We start from the raw sequence: 26,344 nt of genomic DNA on the forward strand, positions 1-26,344 counted from the left end.
TAAGGCTGTGGTGGCTATCTAAAATTCTGATTACGACTCCATTAAATGCCTTGGGAATGCCTTCCAGGTCTGGCATCTCCAACATGCTTTATCCCAACTCCATCTTAGAGGCTTTGTTTCCCCAGGACTTATCTTCAAAGAGGATGCAGGTAAAAAGCCTTGAAAATACTTATATGAAGTGCTTCAGCCTAGTAATCATTTTTATAGAATGGGTACCCTCCCTGCCCCAGTGGAATAAGCTGCAACCCCATTTTCACCATGGAACCTGTGTGTTAACCTCACTTTTGATATTTACCATAAAAGACAATCGGCTATACAGATATTCCTCTATCTTCCCTGTGATTTATAGTCAAGTCCTCTATGTGAACTTCTACAGAAGAGCCTGGAAGTTCAGTCCCCTCGTATTTCCATCTACAGGTTTTTAGGAAGGTCTCCAGGTCTACCACCAAAAACCAGATTTGCAGATTTCACTGGAGAACAACAATTAAACAGACCATAAAGTTTCTTATGAGATGGAAGGAGGTTTGAGAGAGCTGCAGACCTCAAGCCATCCTCAGATGTCACCTGAATCTGATTCAGCTGTTTCTCAAACACAACAAATGCACTGTTCAGGCCATGACTAGTTCCGAGATACAATCCCCAGTCAATCATATCCCCCCTGCCATGTAATCATGCATATATTGAGATTTCACCATATCACATATTTCTATCAGCTAAAGGACAGCTTTCTTCACATGCAAATCTTTTATACCTGGGAGTATAACAGAAATAGAAACTCCTCTGGCTCAAGGATACGTAAACTGCCCACTGCCTTTGTTTATTGTCTTTTTGCTGTTAATAGGAGCTGGCACAGGCTCAGGGATACACATGAGCACATCCCGCTGCAGAGCTAGGGACTACTGTTATTTGTTAAGTGTTTTCTTCTTTCACAAAGGAAGACAATACTTTTTCATTAGACTGATATAATTGTTTTATTTTTACTAGATACAACTGCAAAGGGAATAGTTAACAGTACTGTTATGAAAAATAGATTAGACAAGACAATACACTTTCTAGAGAACTCTGCTAATGTGAAGAATGATAAAATTAGTAGGGCAACTGTTCTAAAGTACAGGCCATAACCACTTACCTACAGCTGAAATAAAGAGGATTAGCAATTCTGCAAAGCAGAAACCTGACCTCTTCAAGTGAGGGGCTTTTAAACAGCACATCCTTAGGATGTTAAGTAAGCCTGGACAAACTACACCAGGGAAACCTTTACATAAATAGCCTGGCACTGGGGAAGCAGACATCTGTGAGAGGGGAGGAGGAACTGCTGGCTGGCAAAGATCGCTTTTTGTCCAACTTTGCCATTAGTTACAGCTGGTCATGCTTCCTTCCACGTTAATTTAAAACACCAGCCAAGGGGAACTCCACCTTTCTAGAGTTTGTTGTTTTCACCCTGTAATTTCCATCTACAATACCACTTGTTTTCCCAAGCTGGTATGAACAGGAAGGGGTCACTGTGAGGCAATTTAAACAAACTAAAGACCAACTAAGCTAGCACATAGCCAAAGCTATCTAAATTGCAGGAAAAAAAAATTCCAACCAATCCAATGCAGGCATACTGTAGTATTATGTTTACTTTGTGTGCAATGCATTTACTCTGTAATATTCAAAGATGGATTATTATAATTCATAGCAATTGCATTATGAATTTTACCAAACCATGTCAATCAGTAAAGAACTATTTAAGGCTATGTGACAGAAAGGGGAATTGAAAGTAAACCCCTGACTTAATCTTTTCAGGAAATCACTACCACTAGGCACGGTTCCAGGCAGGATGGGTAAACTCCTGGTACAGACAGGTTGCTGCAGGATTTTAACTATCATTTTATAAACACAGTATATTAGAAGACTTAGGACAGGACCTTTGCATAATTCTTACTGGCAGTTGTCTCTGCAAGCAAAGGTCACCAGTTTTTTATGCAGGAGGCTGCTGATGCCTTCAAATCTCAGAATTAAATTGGCTCACTTGAAGCTGGGCTCATAAACCCTTCTCTTTGCCCACTCTCTCTGCACAGTGCTAAAGTAGTTCTTCATGTGACACAGCCCTTGCAACCCAAATGCAGATATTGAGGGCCTGCAGCACTGGGGAAAAAAAAAAAATTAATTATAAGCTTGGTGGAAGACAATTTTTTTTTCACTCTGCTTACTTGGAGAGACTTAACACTTGTGAATAAGGCCTACACACATAATCAACATATACACCATGAAAGTGATCATTCAGGATGTGGAGGATTTGGACCCAGTCTTCTTAACACCACTACCTCATTTGCCTCAGGGAACACATGTCTGAGGAGCACTGGCCTCCAGTTGAAGGGAGCCTTTTACTACTCAGACAGGAAAACACTGGGTGGTGAAGCCCCAGACTGTACCATTTTACTTCATGTAGCTTGCCAAACATGTAATGGAACAAGGACTGTAACCCAGCGGTCCAGCAGCCTGCTGTTCTCCCATCAGACACTCTGCCCTTAGAGTACAGTGATTATGAGAGATATAAGTTGAAATCTTTTGTGGCAGAAGAGACTTTGTGCCTCCTATAACCTACCTGCGTGCACAAATCACTCAGCTATCAGGTAAAAGAAGAAAATATCCTCCATTAGGCATTCTTTGAATCTAGACTCTCGTCTCCCTTGCTATTTCTTACAAAAACTTCAGACAAACCATTTTGCTTCAAATAGAGCAGATACTTCTCTTCTACTGGAACAAAGTATTTTTTTTTTTAATTCAATTTTTTAATCTCTTCAGCAGCCAAACCAAGAACTCCAATTGCACACAGGCATGAAGTGCCACATCATTCAAGCTATCTTTAGTAGACTGCTGAGAAGGTATATGGAACATATATCCAGCTAGCATCTTAAAGGAACTACAATTGTCTTACTCCCCTTAAGTACAAATGATACAGCACTCCTGCGAGATAGGGTAAATGCACACCACTACCTCTGTAATTCACGCATTTAATCTTACCCTATTTTGACCTGTGAGAACAGCGAGGTAACTCATCCCTACTACTGCAGATGATCACAGGACATTTCACAAATGAAAGATTTAAACCCTGTTCTAGAGTCAGAGTCTCAAAACCTTATTTTCAAATGTAAATTACATGTCCCTCTGAAACCCAAGCATGAAAGAGCTCTGACACAGAATCTTCAGATGAAGCAATATAAACAATCCTGTGGTGATAATTTACATAGATGTTAAAAGACAAATGCACATAATTTAATTTAGGGTAGATGACATTATGAAATCAGTATAGGTACACTACAGGATATGATGTTTGATCAATATTTTGCCATTTTTTAGATTGCTAGAGCAAGTAATACTTTTGAGGAATCATCTAAGTGGGTTCACTTCTTTGTGTTACTCAAATCTAAAACCACTACCAACCCCCCTCCCATAAAACCTCAATCTTACTGAAGACCTACCAGGCAAAGAGGAAATGTAAACAAGATAGTAAAAACTCTGAACATAAAAAAATAAACTAAAACCATGTAATGCTTCAAGGACTATATCTTCAAATCAAACCCTTCAAACCTTTTGCTCCTATCCCACATATTCTCTTACAGAAACTAGGGACACTTCTCACTATACTAAAAACAAAAATATAAATATGAAAAGCCTCATTTCAGGCACATACAGGAATCTACCCTGTACTTCCTCTAACTCCACTTCACTTTTATTCTTTGCCAAACTGAAATTTCTTGGCTTTACTATTTTATGAGAGAGAGTCGCTGTTAAGCAGGGATCACAAACGAGCACACAGTTTTATTTATGAGACAGTGATAACAGATACCCGATTTAAAGTTACATGGGAGACAATTTCCTTCACCCACATATTGAGGTTTGAATAATCCCTATTGCTTTGCATCTAAACAAAACACCAGTGTTTTACTATCAAAAACATTAAAAACCACAAACATTACTATGATCAGCCTTCAAGCTGTTGTCTATATTTAGAGAATATGTTAATATATAATATTAATTATATAGATTGAAAAGACTGAAAAGGCTCAACCAGGGCTGTCCCATATTAAGCTAAAAATAATGTTCATGGCACTCATCTGGGATAAGGGGGAAACCAAAAGTTTGAAATGCTGATCTAAAATTTACTGAAAACAGAAACAGGAAGGCAAATATTCTGCATCCTGTCACCACACTATCATGTCTGGTTACTCTGAGGCAAAAAAAATCCATTGTGGACCTGCATAAATATTCTAAAAAAAGTACTGCTGGAGAATGCACAATAGCTCAATTTTTTGCATATAATGTAAAAAAGGGTCAGTGTATTTCCCATTAGCAATTATTAATTTGTTCTGAGTGGAAAAACTGGGTCAAATTCAAAAGCTAGTATAAGCAAATGGAACTCCATGTTGTTACAGAATCATTAAAATCAATAAAATAATAAAAATCCACTATGCTTTCATTTACCCTCCATTTCTTTGGTACCATTTCTCCTAGGGGAAAGTTGTCTTATACCGTAACACTTACTAGAAAGATAAAAGAACAACTAAACCTACCTAATAGTACTGCTCTGTATCAATTGGGATGTACTGTTCAGTACTCTGAGATTAAGAAAAAGACTGTAACATCAAGAGTATCACATCAGATTGCTGCAGGGAACACCAATCCTAACTGAGGCGCTTGATCACTTCTGGTTATCCCTCAGGAAGCAGAGGATAACTTCAAAGAGGCTTTTCTCCATATTTACTACACATAGGGCATTTCAAGTTGCTGAGTCATTGGATAGGATCTGAGCCATCAGATCATCCTTAAAACATCACATTCAATTAAAACTTTCCTGTCCCCTTACTTCTTCGCCATCTTTCTTTCACCAAACACAAGCCTGGACACTGAACCTCACTACAACATCTTTCTATGCTGCCGCTGAAACTAACCCTGGTAACAAGGGTATTTCTGTTTCTAAGTGGCTTGCTCAGGCGTGTAAGTAGTCTGAATGTACTTGTTAAAAAAGCTTACAAAAAGAAGCAGCAAATATATATATATATATATATTTAATATCTATTTCCTTAATGATAGCAAGGAAGTGCCACATCTTACAGCTTTATATCATCTCTCTCAAGGACTTGTAAAATGAACATTGTTATAGACCAGCTTATCTAAAAAACTTCAGCAGGTGGAGAGAAACATAGATACTGAAAAGCGAATAGGTAAGAAAATGTTTGATTTTTTTTTTTTTCCACTCCCTTTGGCATTTGTAGAGATGCTTTGGAGGAATCAATGTTCTCAGATTTATAAGAAAAGCAAGCAGGGGACCCCAAATTTCATGGCCTTTACAAAAGCAGACTTCCTGTTAGGTCCACCAAGGAAATGTCAGATCACAATGACGGCCCATATCAGCAGCTAGCCAGAGCCACCACAATGACTAAATAGCCTGGAAATGGGGAGCTGTGTGAGTCATCAGCTGGAAAGTGTTTAGAAGCAGACAAACAAAAAAAAAAAACCCCAAAAAACCCGACAACAAACTAAACCAAACAACCTCAAAATAAACCCCCAAAAATAAATGAAACATAAAACACAACAACAAAACCCACCCCAAAAACAACAACAACAAAAAAACAACACCAAAACCAAACCTAACCTAAAACACATAAACCAAGAAACTGTGTTGATTTTATCCCAAAGTGAACACAGAAGTAGTTATAGCTATAAATTATTTTTGGTGCTACAGAAAAGTGATGTGCAAAAGTGATTTCACCAGATAACAGCCCCCTGCAGAGCAAACAGAGCCAGCAACTACCAATCGTTTTAGCTGACTGGCTGCGGGGTAATTTGCCACAATGTGCCAAGCCCAACTTCAAGAGCAAACTTTTCTCTGGGGGATACAGTGACTGATGTTTGACCACTAGCACTATGGTAGCATTATCACAGAGAAAGCAAACAGGAGAGATATTGCAATCCTTCAAAAAGAACTCAGAAAGCTCCAGTGATTTTTTGTTTATTTAAAAGAAAGGAGGGGGGGGAAGGAAATTGAGAAAGAAATACATGTAAATGCGTATTAGTTATGAATGCTCTATTGGCTCATCTGGGCAAAAACTACAAAAATAGCAGCTTGTATGAATGGTTGATGGTCTGGGTGCAGGCCAATCAATCCATTATATTTTAAATGAAAGTTGCTCTGATAGAGGCATTAGTTTCCTACTATATCACGTTTACATTTAAGGAGAAGAAAATAATAATAATAATAATTTGGAAAAAATATTTTGGAACCAGAAACCTCTAGGACTGAGGCTCACCAGTGACTTGCAGATGTCAGAGAAAACTTTGTTCATCAGATGCAATGATTTGTCAAAATATTCCATATTTACAGCACATGAGGACTGTTCACGTTTCAAAATAAGAAATTGCCTAGGAGCAGGGGCATCTAGATTATGTATTCTCACAACATCTAGGATGGAAGAAATTAAAGTAAAAAACCGTTGCCAAGCCAACATGTACTAACTCTCATCAGAACGCAATTTTCAAACAGTGCACCACACCCACTATGATGTGAAATATGTAACAGACTCCTTGCCAGAATAACAAATATTTTCCTCTTAAAAAAAGCATTTGGGGATGAGGGAAGGGATTTGAGAGGAATATAAGCAAGTAAACATATATATTATCCAAAAACTTCACTAAAATCAAGGTACAGAAACATCCACATGCCAAGAAGATGATGACAGTATATCATGCATTCATTAACAGCCACCTTACGTCTTGCCAACTACCTGAACTTTTTCCAAATGCTTCAGCTAGCTCAAATTTGACTGCAATCCATTTTGGCTGCAAATTTAAAAAATATGTCCTTCCATTCACATACATTGAAATAATTTTGCGAGTGCTACAGCTAGGCATTACAATTACAACATGCATTACTAGAGCACTTATGGGCTCTATTTTGTTATTTTTATCACACTCATGCATGCAAGCATACATCTCAAATAATTCAGACCACATCAATTTCAATTCATTTAAAGCATAGAAAACCACTATGTTCCTTCAGATATTAATAGATCTAAGAGACTCGTTATTCAGGAATGGGAAACATCTCTTCAAATGATTTATTTTTAAGGCAATCTGTGTTTATTCTTTAAACTGGTAGTCACATTAGATTAGTATGTCAAAAAAGTTTTCTGCAAATAAACCATTTCACGGATGCTACCAATCTAGGGCCATTTTCCCATACAACTTTGATTTAGGAGGGAAATACAGATTATTTTAGTGAGACTATTTCATACTCCATGGAAACTTGTACAGCTGAACTGAACTTGTTTTCATGACTTGGCAGTTTCCCAGTATAATTCTTAGATTGAAAAATGAACGCACACAAATATACTTGTAGGCTTTTTAACACCTAAGAACATCTCCCTATTAAATTGTGAGTTGTTTTTTGGTGGTTTGGGGTTGGTTTTTTTTTGCATTGATGAAGGTTATGTTACCAGGATATACAACTCTGTAGGAAGTGAATATAAAAATATCTAGTCCCATTATTTAATTTAGCAGCTACAATGCAGAAAATAGAGTCCCGGACGCTTGCTTCTATGTCAACATCCTCTGATGAACACAAAGAAGAACTAAAATCTTCATAATAAATGAAAAAAATAGTATTTCCAGGGTGGCCTGTTATAATTCTCCAACAGAATGTTTCCACCAACTGCCAAATAAGCCTAAAAATGTGCTGCAATCTACCAGACACTATGAATATCTGTTAACCATAATCACTTAACCGAACAGCCATGACTCTCTTAACCCAGATATCTAAACTTGCTATCTAAACCCAGCTCATTTTAACAGATAGTGTTTACCAATTTAGAGAGGCTAGAAAACAAGACTGCAAACAGTATCCATGGTTTAATTCCTTCCAACTTGGGGCAAAAATGGGTACAAAGGCCCCCAGCTTCCCTTCTTCTGTGTGTATACTCACAGGCTGCCTCACTGACTGACCACCTAATAATCCATATGTATTTGATTCAAAATGGTGTCACTTAAGTTTGGTCCATGTCACACACAGCCGTGACAATAACTGCAACCTGGAAAGTATTTTGCTAGAGAGACATATGATAGACAAAAGGAGATAAAAACAGAAATCAGACAACAAAGCTGTTCAGAGCCAGCTTTTTGTATTTGAACAGAACAAATCCAGTAGCGGTTCAGTAATAAAAAAACATTAACTATATGCATTATTATACACATTTTACAAATATTTAACTTGGCATTATTGTATCATACAAACATATCAACTGTCATGAAAAATAGCCTATTTCATAGGGCTGCAACATTTGGAAGCAGAGGAAGATCCATATAAAAAGCTTAGTTCTACTGATGGCAATGACTAACTCTCCTTTGTAAATCCTGTTCCTATCAACATCCTCCCTTTCTTTGGAAAGCAAGGGACTGTTTGCTCACTGTCAGACTCCTATAAAGTTTTATTTTATTAGAAGGAATGTAAAAAAAGTTCACTATCACCCATTCCAAAGTATATCTGAAATGCTAAATTCTCATTTTTTTTTCAATGACATCAGAAATTTGACTGCACATCAGTTATGAAGAGTAGAAGAGGAGACTTGTAAGCTACCATTCCTCCTGAATTTCAGTGGTAGCCTCTCTCCCTCTTTACATGGCTGTAATACATGCATATTTAATATGCATGCACACATGTTGTACACACTTGACATGTATTACATAAAAGTCTCTGATGGTTGATAAAAATTATGCAAGACACAACAAAACAGACCAAAAAGCCAGACTAACATGCATTACCAGAGCACCCCTGTGAAAAGCAGTTAGGTCTGAAAAACCCAAGATGTTTTAACATAACTTAAACCCTTCACTTAAATACAGTATTATATTTATTTATTTTTACTGAAGGACCATAGCTTTCCCTGTAATAAAAAAGTCTTTACTTTTACATGGTTCAAAAAGCTAGGAAAGAGAAGTTCACGGTGATGCTAGCAATCCTTACAATACCTCTGGAAACAGTAATTCACCCATTAAATAAAATTTATAAAATTTTACCATCATTTTCCATCTCTGTTTCTTTCCCTCCCCCTCCTACTTTTTTAATTAAAGCTTCTGAAAAGGGCTGATTGAAAAGTCTTTTTTCCTCTTATTGCTTTTTTAATTCTTTACCTCAGTTCTTTTATACTCCTCCTTAATCATGAATGCAAATAAAATTCAAAGTGTAATCAGCAGCTGCCTAAGGAAAGCGCTGAGATGTGTTGCCATGGGAACAGTCAAATCAGTCCTTGACCAGATGAAGAACTGCACCTACCTTTTTGCCTTATTCCTTTCACCATCCATTGTTCCCTTCAGTTTCAAACCACACACGCTTTCCTGAAACATGCAATACCTCACAACAAATATTGGCCACTAATCTAATGACAAAGGATCACCAACATGAAGGTCTTTAACACACAAAATCAAGCATCAGTAGCAGTGCCTTATGTGCTGGTCCTCCACACTGAGAATCATCCTAGGGCTCCTGGGTGCAGGATAAGGGTCCTGGTTGCCAGAAATAAACATTCACCCAGATTGGATCTCTGCAAACAGCACTTCCTCAATCAGAAGCACTAGCTCTTTTTCTCTTCAACATCTAGAGAAATTACATTATTGCCTTCCTATTAAATGTCTCTAGAAAGGTCTAATCTATCTGTTGAAACAAACTTAAAGGTCCCAAGACAAAGGAATTTTCAGATACGAATAGGAAAATTCACATGAACTCATGACTTTTCTATTCTGAATTATTTGTCCAAGTTTCTCATCACTTAAATCAACAGTGTCCATCACATTCTTAGGTGCAGCTAGCAACTTATAATGTTGTTGGAGTTAGAGAGCACTACATTTTAGTCCAAATATTAACAGGAGATGAAGCTAGACAGACATTCCTGCAACGATGCAACTACCTGCAACGACCTTTACCTTGGTGTTACCCTGTGGAAAAAAGGGAGCCAAGTATAACAAAACTGCTCACACAGGGCCATAGTTCTGTTCCCCCAAGTGTGATGATGCCCTCATAAGGCAAGTTGACCCTGGCTGGACAAAGCTTCTCTATCACTCCCCTCCTCAGCTAGACGTGGGAGAGAAAATTAAAAAGAGGCTTGTGGGTTGAGATACAGGCACTCTCCAATTATGTCATGGGCAAAATAGACTCAACTTGGCAATATTAGTTTAATTTATTGCCAATTAAACCAGACTCGGGTAATGAGAAAGAAAACAAAATCTTAAAACACCTCTCCCCCACTCCTGGGCTCAACTTTATTCCTGATTTTTCTATACCCTCTCTGCCAGCAATGCAGGGGCACAGGGAATGGGGGTTGTTCACAGGTTGTCTCCGCTGCTCCTTTCTCCTCAGGGGAAGGACTCGTCCCAGTCTTCCCCTGCTCCAGTGTGGGGTCCCTCCCACAGGATACAGTCCTCCATGAAGTTCTCCAACATGAATCCTTCCCACAGGTTGCAGTTCTTCACAAACTGCTCCAGTGTGGGGTCCTGCTTAGGCTGCAGGTGGATATCTTAGCCATCGTTAATCTTAATGGGCTGCAGGGGCACAGCCTGTCTCACCATGGTCTTCAGTAATACCTGCTCTGGCACCTGGAGCAACTTCTCCTAATTCCTTCTTTACTGACCTTGGTGTCTGCAGTTTCTCACATTCTCACTCCTGTCTCCCAGATGCAATTGCTGTTGCACAGCAACTTTTCCCAACTTCTGGGATAACTTAAATGTTATCCCAGAGGTGCTACTGCTGTCATTTGGCATTGGTCAGCAGCGGGTCCATCTTGGAACCAGCTGGCATTGGCTCTGTCTGACATGGGGGAAGCTTCTTGCAGCTTCTTATAGAAGCCATCCCTGTAGCCCCCCCCCCCACTACCAATACCTTGCTTTGGAAATCCAGTACACCTCAACAGCTACATAGTTACATTAACTATTTATATAATTTACAGGACAATTGTTCTAACACCCTGCACCTCCAAGTGATCAGCGCTTTGCTGAGGTTCTTGCCATAATTAGATGTTAGCATACTTTGTTAGTGTGAATTGCTTAACACACTGTTTCCAAAAAAGGTGGAAAAATTACATTAGATTGCTTCTGAAAATCTCCAAACAGGGCTAGTTAAGGTCCTCTTTAGATAAACTCTGAAAAATCTTAAGAAGTGGAAGTACCTGATTATGATGGCCAGTTTTGTCTTATTTCTATATGCTTCACTAAAACTGGAGCATTTGCACAGCATTTTATAAACAACTGACTCTTCTGTTGTTTTTTGTTTGTTTGTTTTGCTTTGTTTTGTTTGTAAGTGCACTGTGTCTCAACAAATTGTAGATATGCTTGAGTAATTCAGCAGTGATTAAACCTTTCAATGAATAAATAAGAAACCCTGTAATCTCAGGTAAACTCACCCAGAATCCTCAGGGGGCAGACATTGTCCTGAGTGAGGCAACTGGCTATTTCATACACATACATATATATAAACATATACACACATATATACACCTATTAACACAGTGAATAAAGTAAATGGAAAGAAAAGAATAAATACAATAATAATTTATTTCCTTTAACTGTTATCTGGATAGTGAATTAAATGACCAAAGTATAGAATGTCATGCTTATTTAAGACTTGGTTAATTGCACTTTTACCCCTTGGCCCTTGTTGAATGCACCTTCATTAAGTGGAATTCTTAGTTAAAATGTCCCAATTATGCCACAGTAATCGCTATTTGCTCTCATTATGCCAAATCAGTCTCATCAGAGATGTCCCAACTCTATTAAGTCTGTTCTAGTGAAACAAAAGTAAATCACACAGGATGCCATCGCACACATCTGGGAAAAGGCAAAACTGAAATACACCATGTTCCCCTACTGAGTGAATTTCATTCTGAGACATTCCCAATTATATCTCTGGGAACAGAGAGAACCAGTTTGCTCCTTCTTTTCAAACTGAGATCTGACAATTAACTGTAAGTAACTGCTTTCCTTCTTTCAATCATTTCAGAGCTGAGTACAGCACACTTACAAGTAAGACAAAAAGGCAGGTCCTTGAACAGAACCATGTGCTTCTTAACACTTTGCATAATTAACTCTTTCATATGAAGAAACTAGGAGACTCTTAGGTATAGATAAAGCTCAACATTCAAAGTGGTTGCTAAACAATGGCTACGTAAAGCTTACCAAGCATAGAATGAGGTCTATGTTCTAGTTATAGACACTATTTTTTGCTGGCAATTGTAAACTCCATTTGCTTTTTGAAACATCCACCGTTGTAAGAAGTCTTCAAAAGCATATTTTGAATGTTTATCTTCTTTTTCAGCAAAGGCGGCAGCAGAGAAACCATCACAAAAACAATCAAAATAGAAGATGAAAACCAAGAAAAAGAAAAGCAATCTGTGGAGAAATTGCTCCAATACTCTGTCAGAATGCCACTTGATTTGACACCATGTCTTCCTGGCTTTATGCCAGATGCTTACTCAAAACAAAAATATCATGAGTTGGTATATAATGTGATGTAAATATCAGCAACAAACCATAATATAATCTAGCAGATTCATCTAACATTGCAATTATTGTGGACAGCCATTGTCTTGATTAAGACAGATGTTAATAAAACCAAAGAAAATTAATTGAAGGGAATGACTGTAAATGGTAATGAGAGTAGATGGAAGTATATAGAGTATATAGCTTCATTCTGTATTTCTCTTACTGGGTATGATTCCGCAATGAAGGAAGCAGGGAATACTGTTAGTATAAAGGATTCCTTGATGTGGTCAGGTTTCCTGTTTTCTGGCAGAGTGGTGAATAAGGGGAAAAAGATGAAATAAGTTGGAAATACATTTTATCTTCCAGTGTTGTGTTGTTTTTTAAAAATACAACAGTAATGGACCTACATTTCTATATATATTTGTTGAGGCAGAGCTAAACCAAGAAGATCCAAACTCTATTAACATTTATGAAAAAAAATTATCCACCTATCTCAGAAGAACTTGTAATCACAAAATAAATGGGGACACTCTGCTCTTCTCTTACAGTCTATGATTCTTTTCTATCTAGAACATTGAACACTATAAAACATGATGTCTGTACCTAACAATTATGCCAGCACTGCCCCTGGAGGGCCCATGAGTTCTTTTTCTGTTTACTGTGCTGTACATTTATAAACCATGTCCTTTAATTACCCTAATATATTTTATCCAAAGGTTGCTATTGCAGCTCTTGCTTTTTTACTCTCATTCCTGCTTAATAATACATTCTTTCATAACCAAACCCAGATGCTCATGTCTGTTTCCTAGGTATCAAATTTTAAATCAGGTTCACTTGCAGTTAGTTGCAAGCATCTGTTAGCACTGTAAATTTTATGCTCTTGTGAACATGACATGTAGCACACACTCGGCTCTTACAATGTCTTTTACCATTTTGTTGCAGTACATTCTCTAAAACCAGCTTGTGGGAGCACAGAGAAGTTACCTACACTGTAGAGAATCACATCTCAGAGGGCCTTCTGGAAATCACCTGAGGCTTCAATTGAGTGATAATGACTCTCGATTTACTGATTCCCTGTCTATATGTTACCTAGAAACTGAACCCCTTACAGAGATTTGCATCCCAATCCCATTGGCCTGAGGCACAGACAAGCTCCTGAGTGGTTTCAGGGTCTGAGGTAAGGAGGGGCAAAAACTACTGTCTTCATTTGAAGCAATGAAGTTCCAAGACTTCCCTTGGTCTTCTTCGAGAAGACTGACTCACACATCATTTAGCTACTGATGAAGGAGGTAAATTTTTACAAACTAAAGTTCTACGTGTAGATTAATTTATCTTTATGCTTTTTATTTACTTGCACAAGACAGATGTGAAAGATGCATCATTCATGTCTATTGAGTATTTTCTTGTGTTCTGAAAACGTAAATCAATACATTGGGCTGCTTTTAGAAAAAAATTCTGCCTTCAATTTCTGCTAGTGTTGCATTATGGCACATTTCCCTTAGAAATGTCTTAAAACTATTTAATATTGCTGGAAGTAATGCACATATACAAAATATATATTTATTATTTGCTCTCTGTGCATTGGGATGGTTATAAGGTGAACAGGGAAAAAGTATTCTATACTTAAAAAAAATGTTTTAGGCCTAACTGTTATCCTCTTTGCAGGTAGCTTCACCATATTTAAATCTCACAAACACGTCTTTATTCCCATTTAGGTTTGGTTTTTGGTTGTTTTTTGTGGTGTTTTTTTTTAAAGAATCCTGTTTTTCTCTGTCAATTCTGATCATATAAATCCTCCATCTTGCATCAGAATGCGAGGTAGGCTGTGAAGAAAAATCACCCTTCAAAACGAAGTCAGGATTAATAATAATGACAAGAAATGCATTTTAGTACACATTTGCCTGAATAAGATGTCAAAAGTCACCTCGCCATTAGTTGTTATACACTTTCAATTTTAACCTCTGAAACAGCTTTGCATTCCCTGTAAGTACCAAAATAAGCCAGTTACTTTTTTAATCTAGGAGCCCTCAATTTTTGTCTTAAAACAAAATTCCATTTTAAAAGCAAAGGCTAGCTTGGTGATAAAAATATTTTGTTCTATTTTTCCTTTATGATCAAGCATGTCTCTGCAATTTCAACCTGGAATTATCTTCATCCTCCAGGAGTAATCTGCATTAAATTGATTGTTTTAAAAAGAATGCTTCTGTTGTTCTGAGTGTGAAATGTAAAGGAGGATGGTACAGCAGTCAATTTCCCAGTGCAAAAAAACTGTGTAAGGCACTGAGATGCTTTAGTTAGTAACTGCAATATTATTTCAAACAGCACAGATCTGATTGCGAAAACAACTCACATTTTAAACCCTCAACTTCAAATCTGTATCTGACAACTACTTATCTGACTGAATCTGACTGAGGTGGGTGCCCTAGAGACAGGGGATATAAAGAAGGCAGCGGTGCTGAATGCCTTCTTTGCCTCTGTCTTTACTCCTGCAGGCTCTCCCCATGAGCCCCAGATCCCTATAGCCACAGAAGAAGTCAAGATAGAGGAGGAGTTTGCTTTGGTAGATGAGGATTGGGTTAGGGATCAGTTGAGTAGTCTGGACATCCATAAATCGATGGGTCTGGATGGAATGCACCCAAGGGTGCTGAGGGAGCTGGCAGAGGTCATTGCTAGGCCACTCTCCATCATCTTCGGTAAGTCATGGGTAACAGGAGAGGTGCCTGAGGACTGGAGGATAGCAAATGTCACTCCAGTCTACAAGAAGGGCAAGAAGGAGGACCCGGGTAACTATAGACCGGTCAGCCTCACCTCCATCCCTGGAAAGGTGATGGAACAACTTGTTCTTGTCACTATCTCCAGGCATATCAAGGACATGGGGGTCATCAGGAGCAGTCAGCATGGTTTTATCAAGGGTAAATCATGTTTGACTAACCTCATAGCCTTCTAGGAGGAAATTACTAGGTGGATGGATGATGGTAGGGTGGTAGATGTGGTTTATCTTGATTTCAGTAAAGCATTTGACACTGTCTCCCACAGCATCCTTGTAGATAAACTGAGGAAGTGTGGGCTTGGTGATCAGGTAGTGAGGTGGATCAAGAACTGGTTGAAAGGAAGAAGTCAGAGAGTTGTAGTCAATGAGACAGAATCTAGTTGGAGGCCTGTGACTAGTGGAGTCCCTCAGGGGTTGGTACTGGGAGCGGTGCTGTTCAATATCTTCATTAACGACCTGGATGAGGGAACAGAATGTACCCTCAGCAAGTTTGCTGATGACACAAAACTGTGAGGAGTGGCTGACACACCAGAAGGCTGCCATTCAGAGAGACCTAGCAGGCTGGAGAGTTGTTCAGGGAGAAACTTGATGAAATTCAACAAGGGCAAGTGTAGAGACTTGCATCTGGGGAAGAACAACCCCATGTACCGGTACAGGCTGAGGGCTGACCTGCTGGAGAGTAGTGTAGGAGAAAGTGACCTGGGGTCCTGGTGGACAGGAGGATGACCATGAGCCAGCAGTGTGCCCTTGTGGCCAAGAAGGCCAATGGCATCCTGGGGTGCATTAGAAAGGGTGTGGTTAGTAGGTCAAGAGAGGTTCTCCTCCCCCTCTATTGTGCATTGGTGAGGCCACATCTGGAATATTGTGTCCAGTTCTGGGCCCCTCAGTTCAAGAAGGACAGGGAAGTGCTTGAAAGGGTCCAGCACAGAGCCACAAAGATGATGAAGGGAGTGGAACATCTCCCTTATGAGGAAAGGCTGAGGGAGTTGGGTCTCTTTAGCTTGGAGAAAAGGAGACTGAGGGGTGACCTCATCAGTGTTTAGAAATATGTTAAGGGGGAGTGTCAGGACGATGGAGCCAGGCTTTTTTCAGTGATGACCAGTGATAGGACAAGGGACAATGGGTGCAAACTGGAGCTTAGGAGGTTCCATGTGAATATCACTAAGAACTTCTTTACTGTGAGAGTGACAGAGCACTGGAACATGGTGCTCAGAGAGGTCGTGGAGTCTCCTGCGCTGGAAACATTCAAACCCAACTGGACTTGTTCCTGTGTGATGTGCTCTAGGTGACCCTGCTCTGGCAGGGGGGCTGGACTTTCGACGTCCCTTCCAACCCCTAGGATTCTGTGTAATCGCAAAAAACTGCACCTTTAAGTTCTCTCTCAAGGCTGAAAGCTGTCTGTATCAGACACCATTGCCCTTTTCCCCTTCCCCAGAATTTAATGGGATGAAAATATATTGCACTCTTGGTAACTAAGAAAGCTGATAATTAACACAAGCTGTAACAATGTTAGAACTCCTAGTAAAGCAGTATGGGGTTTCATTGCCATTTCTGGGAGTTCAAAGCTGCAATAAGTACAGTCAGTCGCAATGTAAATAGCTCAAGTAATTCTAGCTTAAGTCTAGTTCCTTTAAATTGGATCTTTTCTAGTCACTCTTGTAAGTCAGAGTTGGATGGAATTATTTTATTTAAAAGTAGAGTTTAGCGACATACCAGTATTGTAAGACAAGTTTTGGGCTTTTATATACTCCACAATTATTGCAAGTTTGTTTTATCCAGTGTTTGCATACCCTCAGAAAAGAAAGCTCTAATCTACATGTGGGGGGGGGGGAAGCAATTTATTTCCATCTTGGTTAATGTGACTATAGAAGCTGCTAATATTTTTCCATTGTGGCTGCCTTTCTAGTCTTCTTATTTATATGCTTCAGCCGTCCTCTTTAATAAAAAGTTAGTCTCTTACTCAGGAAGCAATGCCTGCATATGAAGTATTGCAGAGCAGTTTGTTTTAAATGTAGATAGAAACATGGCACAGTAAAAAAAATAAGTGTTAGTGGCTCCAAGAAAAGGAATTTGTAACTCAAATTCGCTCTTTGCAGTTAATGCCTCACTAAAGCTATAGGCAGAAACTTTAACTGGAAATTAAAGCAGCATTTAAGTCATAAAACTTTTGTTACAAGCTAAAGAAGTTAAAAAAGAATAAAGACCCTACTGACAAATCAAAAACATCCAGAAGAAACACACTCTCCAACACAGAAGGAGACATTTTAAATTTCATATCATTACTAAGCTTTCCTTTGCTTGCAAAATTTCTTGATGTTTCACCATTCCTTAAAAGCTACTTTCAAGAGTATTTAACTTCTCAATCAATAAACTTATGGTAACAGCTATTTCTGCAGAAAAGCACAATTTTGCATCTCTCCACTGAACCTGGAAGCATAGTAGGAAGTTACCAGGCATGAACATAAATAAATGCTGTTTACAACTAATCAAGGCACAGCAAAACAATCAAAAGACATAGAAGTGATTGAAGTGCCACAGTATCACAGCCACTAACCAAACTGCAAAGAGCAAATGAAATAGTTTCACACCCTAATCTAAAAAAGAAATTATTTCCAATTCAAGGGATAGAAACTGGCTCAGAGCATCAGGCTGACTTCAAATAATAACTTTTGAACTATTTAACTAATAATTACAGTTTTCTGTGAAATATTCCTGAAGCAGCAAAGTTTACATGTACCTGTTAGGATGCTCTGCTGAATCAGACCCTTTCAGCACTTAGAGTACTGCTCTATAAAAGGAAAACAAGTAAGTTACAAAGAGCTATATGTTACCTGGTATATTAAAAAAAAAACCCCAAACAACCAAAGGTAAATCTTTAAAAGCACTAGAAAGATAATTTTCTTCCAGTCAAAACTTTTTAACTGCTGCTGGAAGTTATGCAAGAATTTAAGCATGACCAATTACCTGCCATGGAGTTTTTAGTCATAAACAACGCAACACTTCAAATATACCACTTCACATTTCTCTAACTTATCTTATATGTAAATGTATCTGTGCTCTTCTGCTATGGCATAATACGATGAAGACTCCAGCTCAGAGAAACAGCTAAGTGTTATTTTAAAGCATCGTATATCTGTATGCTTTCATCTATTCTGCCTTCAGCAATTCCACAAACATTTATTCATTAAATGCCCAGTGTACCAAAGCTTCATATGCTGATTTCACTTTAACTGCTAACCTTACGGCCTCTGAAGTTTATATGTTTAACTAAACATCTCAGATGGCTCCCTTTTCATCATTTCCTAGGCTGACTCTTGGCTCACCTTATAAACCAGCATCTGCCAGTCAAAATGGTCATGCTATGGTCAAGGGTGATGAGTGATGGTTTTACCTTTCACTGGTGACAAGAAGTGATCTTTGGGGGGGTAGGAGGGGTAGGAGTGAGGCGGAATGGGGTGGTGAGAGAATAAGATAGGTGCTACAGGCTTGTATTTCCCAATTTCTGACTGAGTGATTTTCAGGTTTTATTTATTTGGTTAGTTAAAGCAAAATACATCACTACTAACTTTACCTCTAACTTTATGAATGCTTAAGGTGTAGCTCTTCCTCAACCCTTTAGAAACAGATCTAGCCTCCTCAAGGGTCTGAACTATGCACTAAAGGAAAGAAGACAAGCTTTTCTTCTCAAACAATGAAACAAGCAGCAAATCTGCTTGACAGATTTGACAGCTTCTCTGAGTCAGAAATATGTGTTCTTAGGGTGGACCTGAGATTTCTTCAAGTACCTGTTTATCCACTACTCAAAGGAAAGACAACACAACTTCAAGTCAAAATGGTATTCACATCCATAATCCATCAGACAAAATTTAAGCCTGCACAAGCCCAGTAAAACATCTGCATAGTATCAACAGACAGCAAAGTGCTTGAAGTAGGAATGAATACCTTGGAAAATATGGGTTGGCTAGATAATTTGTGGAAGACAGCCTGGAAACAGAAGTTTTTCCCCCTACATGTAGCATGGGGAAACCCTTTGTAAACATTGATGCTATTATATGTTACAGTACTTAATGCTTTCCTAGTTTATATTTGATTTGCAGACAAAAACGTTCTGCAGATTTCTCCAGCTGTGCTCCCTTAGCAGATTGTGAGATGCAGCAATCTGTTTGAGAGCAGCTGTTAATTCACATGTAGTTTTATTTGCATCAGAGTAAAATTCCAGCTTGCAACATGAATAAAATATGCTTTCTCTTTCATCTCTCTCTCTTCTGGTAGAAAAATATGTCTATTTAATTTAATTTTACATGGAGTAGAGGTTTATGTTTTAATAAAATTATTTAATTAAAAAAATCAAAATAATTTTCAAGTCTACATTTTAAGATTCTGAATAGTCCATGTATTCTTTTCAGAATGTGGGATTTCATTTTGGTCTGAACAGAGTTTTAAGTAACATCAGTAAAAGGAACAATAAACATAACATTGCTACTGAAAGACCTGAGAGATACCTTTGCAAATAAATTTAAAAAGATGTTCAGACTATATTTTGTTTCAAAAACTCACCTTCATACCAATCATCAAATTATTAAACACACAGTACACTTTCAGAATTATGTGCAAAAATGTACCATCTCTGTAGCAATGGTAACTACATAACATATCTGATTTTTTTCAAACACTTAGTGGCTAATTCTAAATATCTAGGGAGACATTAATTATGATCCATTGTCCCAGTGCCACACTGCAAATTAGCATGTAATTTTGGTTGAAATAAGTAAGCTATAGGAAAGCTCTGAGAGAGGTTTTAAAGTCTTTAAAGCCCACTTAAATTGGATTTATGCCCATCACTTCCCAAAGGGGCCCTAGATGTTGCAAGGCCATGTCTCTCTTCTGTAACCTCCCTAGGTTCTCAGACTTCCATCATACACCGTTGGGAACTAAGCTCCAGCCAGGAACCTAAGAAACAATTCCAAACAGCCACTCTTGACAGCTGTAAGCCATTTTCTGTGTGCTCCCTGAATGCTTTCAAAACAGATCCATTTTTCAGAGAGCCTTTATTTCTGTCTTATTTTTGTCTTTGGTTTCTTTTTAAACCCCACCTTTCTACTGTTTAGTTAGAATCATTTAAATATGTTGCTCCACAGTTCCATCCTCAGTGGAGATGATTTTGTCAACAACTTGTAGGTTTTTTTGTGCTGGAGGGAAGGTGGTGGTGTGGGTTTGGGGGGTTTTGTTTGTTTTTTAATCAGTTTAGTGCTTAAACATGTTTGGTTAAATATAGCTTAAGAGCACGCTTCCACTTACTGCTGCTACATGTCAAGAGCAGTTGAACCCAAGTTATCTCCTTTGTTTTTAAAATTCAAGGACCAAGTTTTCCATAAAACATTTTTAACTGTATAGAACACTACCTATTTGTATTATTTCTCAAAAGATCTGGAGAACTGAGGGTGAAATGAAAATGTGACCTTCACTGCACCCACATTTACTTTTCCCCTAAATTTTATATGAGGGCTGTAAGGAGAAACAATCAAATACATTTAATTTCAGACACACCTCTTGAAAAGCATCAGGCCCCAAGAGAAAAAATAAAATAAAATTAGTGTTTGTTCAGAAACTCTTCAGCAAACCTGCAGTCAAACACAAAGGTCAGCATTTTATTATCTTCCATATGAAAGAAATCACAGCTTTATTTGATTTAATCAGGCATTCTCCAACGTTTCTTTTATTTTTTAAGATTTCCATTCTGCCTCTTGAATTGCAATTGCTCTGCCATTCATGAGATTACATCTTTACCAGCTACAGCCTCACCAGCCCTTACAACAGCTGCTAGATAGTTTCCACAGATAGAGGGCAACAACCATTTGTCACCTTTCTACAACAGCTGAACTTTCAGATTGATTACAAAAAGAAGCAGTGATAAGTAAACAAGATATGTCACCGGTTTGGATTCGAGGAACTAGATTTTGCCACTCTGACAAGGAGCATTACTCTTCCCTAAGGGAATAACTAAGCTATAACCATAAAGCAAGGCACCATCTATACTGAACAAGGATTAAGGACCAGACTTTACATCACACATATATGTACCACCACATACACCAGGACCCCTCCAATTATTCAATTCCTGTTCTCACTCTACTTTCAAATTACTACAAACCATGCACTATCTATTCAGCACACTAGCTGGCTGCAAAGCCTGCCATCTTTTCATATGCCTCATTTGTCTCTAACTAGATTTTTGAATGGATTTTAAACAGGCATTAGCACACTACTCTGAAAAACATGCCGGACTTTTTGGATCTGGTTATAGCATATAAATTGGATAAAAGCATTAGCTTACTCCCCACTTCACTACCTAATAGGCAGATTTATCTGCTTTTTCCCTGTGCTTCTTCCCTCCCAGGCAGTGGGCAATATACCAAGATGAGAGCAAAGAAGCCCTATTTTTTGAACCCACTTGAAGTTGTTGCCTACAAAAGTTTCAGGACCAATGAGTTCCGCTGTCTATAGACTGTTCTTTTTGCTTTAGACATTCTCTGAGAATATTTCATGGACTTTCCTCACAAATACAACCCGCATTCAAGTACTGTGAGAAACAGTAAGCGAATAAATGAGTAATTCTTTATTCATCTTGTTTATGCCTCTCATTATTTTTGACAACACAATTGTATTCTCCTCAGGAATCCGATTCTATTCAAACTCTCTGTGCCTAGAAATTGCAGAGTTCAGCTAATCTGAATTTCAGCTGACCATCTTTTTAATAATGCTGTGTTTGAAAAGTAAGTCACAAAGCCTCAGCTGAACCCAACTGCATTTGTATACTGCCACTATGGATTTTACATCCCATTGAAATATCTAAAAAAAGGCTTTTTGCATTTAATCACAGTGAACCTTAGACTAGCAGCAAGTAGTTGGTATATTCAATCCCCTGTCCTTTCAGGCTGTTTCACAGAGGAAATACACTCCAAAATAAACGTATAAGGTAGAACAGTAAACACAACAGCAACAGCCTATTAACATCAGTAAGAGTGATGGGAATAAAACATATTGGTAAATTTATTCAAACAGGGAAGGATAAACACTAATTAAGTTAACTGGAAGTGGTAAATAAGTCAGAATAACATGAGGTTAAATATGAATATACATACTGAGAAAAAACGACTGAAAAACAGACCCCTAATACATGAGATCTAAGGTTTATGTTACTGAAGACAAAGATAAGTCTTTTTGTCAAAACCCTCTCTCATACTTACTGCTGATTCTTTCTGCCATATTTCTCTATCTGCAGCATTCAGGAGCTGTAGAAAGTGATCTACAGTTCATTGAAGCAGACTAAATGCCCAAAGCTTGTTTTCATTTTTCACAGCAGTTTTCCAAGTAAGTTCTTATTGGTATTAAACATATAGCTGCTAAAAGTGACTGACAATTAGTTTAAAACAACAACGCAACAAACAAACAAAATCAACAATAAAAACTCCTTAATTCAAAGTGCTCAGGAAATAAAACATCCTCAAGACTCAGGCTAAAAGAAAAGTTAGCACTCTTAGTGCTGGTCTGTTTTTCAAAGAAAAGGCATTACATTTTAATTCCTGGCTCCAAATACAACATCTGGTTTATATCTTATGAAGTCTTATATGAGATGAATAACAGGGTTTGAAATCAGATAGTACTCAAAGTAACACACATCTTGCAGAACCAGCCCACTCCATAGACTCACTGACATTCTAGCTGAAAGCCACCAGAATTGTTCAAGAGATTTTTATGCCCTCCAGTTCAGACTAGACCACTGACACCAACTTTCAAACAAGTTTAAATATGACCATTCATTTCTTATCCTCTCTCACTTTTCTCCTATCTTCAATTATTCATTATCAGCCAGTCCTATTTTAAAGTCAGATTCCTGCTAGAGAGCAGTGTGACCCCCTGAACTTTGAAGAACAGGCTTGCCCATTTAGTAAAACAATGCCTTTTAAAAACACATTCAAATTACCTTAGAAAAAAAAGCCCCCAAAACAACAAACAAGCCTCTATATCAGCCACATGCCAACATGTCCTGAAACAACCCAGCTTGCCAGACCTTTACTACAGCATTGGAGCTACAGGGGCTTCCTCCAACCTTGTTAGATCTCAATATAGGTCCCCTTCAAGTCTCCAGCTCCTTTATCTGAAACAGCCTCTCCTCTGTGCCATTGACATCCCATCCATCATATTCCCCAGATCTTGCAAGAGGCTGTGTGATGCACGGTTTGGAAAGGATAATGCAAAGGTAAGATAAAGATCACAAAAGCACTAATCTTCACTGCTTCCTGCCTTCAGAAATGATCTAAAGCTCTCTCATCTTATGCACTCCACTGAAATTCAAAAAAAGCTATTTTGACAGCTTGGTTTGGTAAGACATCTGGCTATTGTGGCTGTGAGACTAGAGGTGGAGTGACTGGTGTCGACAGCAGGAAAGTAAAAGCTCTATGCAATTACTTACTTTCACTCTTCCTGTAATAACCAGGCAATCTGAAATACATCAGTAGACTCCCACAAATAATTTCAAGCAGAGAGAGAACTGGCTCTATGTTTTACACAATACCAAGCACATGAAAACAGACCTCTTTATTTGACCTGGCACAGGTAGAACCACTGCTGTGTCTCCCTCCTCTACAGGTTTTAGGAGAACATTTGTAGCTCAACAAACCACTCAGCCACCACATCCCTGGGGGGGTGTGAAACAGAGCAGCTGAATTCTCAACTCGTAAACCCATGTCAAAGGTTCAGGTTTGCTCCCCAGCAGTCAAGGGGCATTTCCTCCTGCAGTAGCCTTTGCTATTTTTCTGCTGCAGCTAAAGTGTAAAGATCAATGTCAAAGGGAGTATCTTGGCAAACAAAGAAGAGATGATACTAGTTTCATTTCTAGTGGCAAGATTCTGCCACTCTGCATCATAAATAATTGTGCCTTTTTGCTGTAGAAGACCATGAGGCCATATACAAGCTCAGGCATAGCTTGTGGCAGAGCTCTGTTTTTTGGGAAGGTCAGTGAGAGATGAGTTACTGTAGCCCCACACAGATACACAGGCTCACAAAATACACACTTACATTTTTAAAAAAATATTTCTTGCAGCTATACTCCAAATAGAGAGAGGATTTTTTTAACAAACACTACACAGTAGTAATGTGCAAAGCTATGCACACTGCAGAATAAAAATTACCAGAACCTGCAAACTGTCCTAAAACCCATGTTTTCCCCAAAACTCAATCGAGGGAAGTTCTCACAAATGTTCCTGTTCGATAATTAAATTGAATGTAAAATAATAATAAAACCTAGCACAACTGCAGTGCTAAAATAATCCTGCATCTGCCCAATGAACTGCTTGGCAATCAGCCAGATGTTACATGTTATTTAAATGCGTGTATCACAACACTGACAACATCTCTATGTACCTTCTCCTTCCTTTTATTTCTCCAGTAGCACCGAAATTCTCAGAACATCTCCCGTGGTTGATCTCAATAGCTCAACATCAGCTTCTCAGTTGTGATGACTACATATGAGGCCTGGCTCTCAGCCAACTTGGAATTATGTACAAAAAGCATCATACATAGCAAAAGGAAAATAAAACAAGCACATTCTTTTCACCTTAGGATATAAGGTTACATAACCCGCTTGTGGGAAAACATGTATTTGATTCTGAAAGCTACTTGTAATGAAATTATTACAGATGGCCACAACGATGTGTTCACATCCCAGTGAAAACTCCAGACAGTGAGTTATTACAAAGCTTAAATCACCCCAACCCTTTGTCTAAGATCAAGTTGAGCAACTTGAGCAATACTATAATTCTAAAGGTTCTGATTTAATGAGATTTTTACCAAAGTAAAGTATGTAAACTGGACCATCAGGAAGCATTTCAGAGTAGTCAGCTTTCTTTATTTTATTGACAAACTGTGTACTGAAAAGGATTTTGTCCTAGGTTTTTGGTTTGGTTTTTTTAAAGCAACACTTGCAGACTAAAAAGTCAAATCCTCATTTTATAAAGGAAAAAGTCTCAAAATACTGACAGAATATAATTGTGAACATCCCTGGTCATTAAACTACTAGAAAAATTATATACACTCTGAAAGTTGTGTTTGTCCTTGTTAACAAAACAAAGGAGCTATTTTAACCAAGTGAGCTCTTATATATATATATCTCTCTCTCAAAAATAAAGTAAATCTGTTCTTTGCCTTCTGCTGACTTTAGAAAGTGTTTATCAAATATATCTAACATTTCCATTTGCTCAACTGGAGATTTCACAAATACACTTTGTCTACAGTGTCAGGTACTCCATGTCTGAAAATGCAGCTCTCCAGAGTTTCCCATGATCCCTACTGAGTGAAACCAGGTCAAACACTACTCAGCTTCTGCCTCTTCATCACTCAGTGAGCCTCATGCCTGTGCCATCACTAAAGCTTGGGCTTTTACACATCTTGCTATTATGTGGGAACGCCACAAGTATTTTATTACAAAGCCAATATAAATTACAACAGTGTTCATTTTGCTCCTCAACTAGGATCTCAACTATAAGAAACACAGAGCTCAACAAACCTTTATCAGCAAAAGCAAGCAAAACATTTCCTCTTCCCTCTCTGAGTTATTCTTCTAGTTACACTCAGTCTTATACAAGCAGAACTTATAAAAGATAAAGTACAGAGCTACTGATAAACAGTGTATTTTTATACTCTGTTATCTGCTGATCTTCCTCCCCACTACTTACACCAATAGCATTAATTAATGCCTGTCCACCAGCTGATTCAAGAGCACATGAGGGAATCATTGTACGTACACTAGGCTCTGTGCCACAGTTCAACAGTTGTGAGACATATCCAGCTGAGGTTTCACAACTTCACACAGTACTTTTAAAAAACAAACCAACAAAATAAAACAAAACACCACACCAAAAAAAAATGAAACACAAAACCAAAAAGAAAGAGAAGAAGAAAATCCTCTTTTATGTTCCTCGAATTGCAGAGACAAGTGCTATTTCATTACCCATTGTCTTTTTCCCACATAGAATAAAGTTGTCTCTTCAGTAATTCCAGCAAAAA

At 38.2% G+C, this 26,344-nt stretch overlaps 1 protein-coding gene across 3 annotated transcripts in view; it reads right to left on the reverse strand.

Moving 5' to 3' along the window:
* The window catches only part of GRID2 (glutamate ionotropic receptor delta type subunit 2), a 736,483-nt gene that overhangs the window by 318,011 nt on the left and 392,128 nt on the right, over nucleotides 1-26,344 (reverse strand). The gene's annotated exons all lie outside the window — the stretch shown is intronic.

Source organism: Apus apus, chromosome 4 (assembly GCF_020740795.1).
Source record: "Apus apus isolate bApuApu2 chromosome 4, bApuApu2.pri.cur, whole genome shotgun sequence".
NCBI lineage: Eukaryota > Metazoa > Chordata > Aves > Apodiformes > Apodidae > Apus > Apus apus.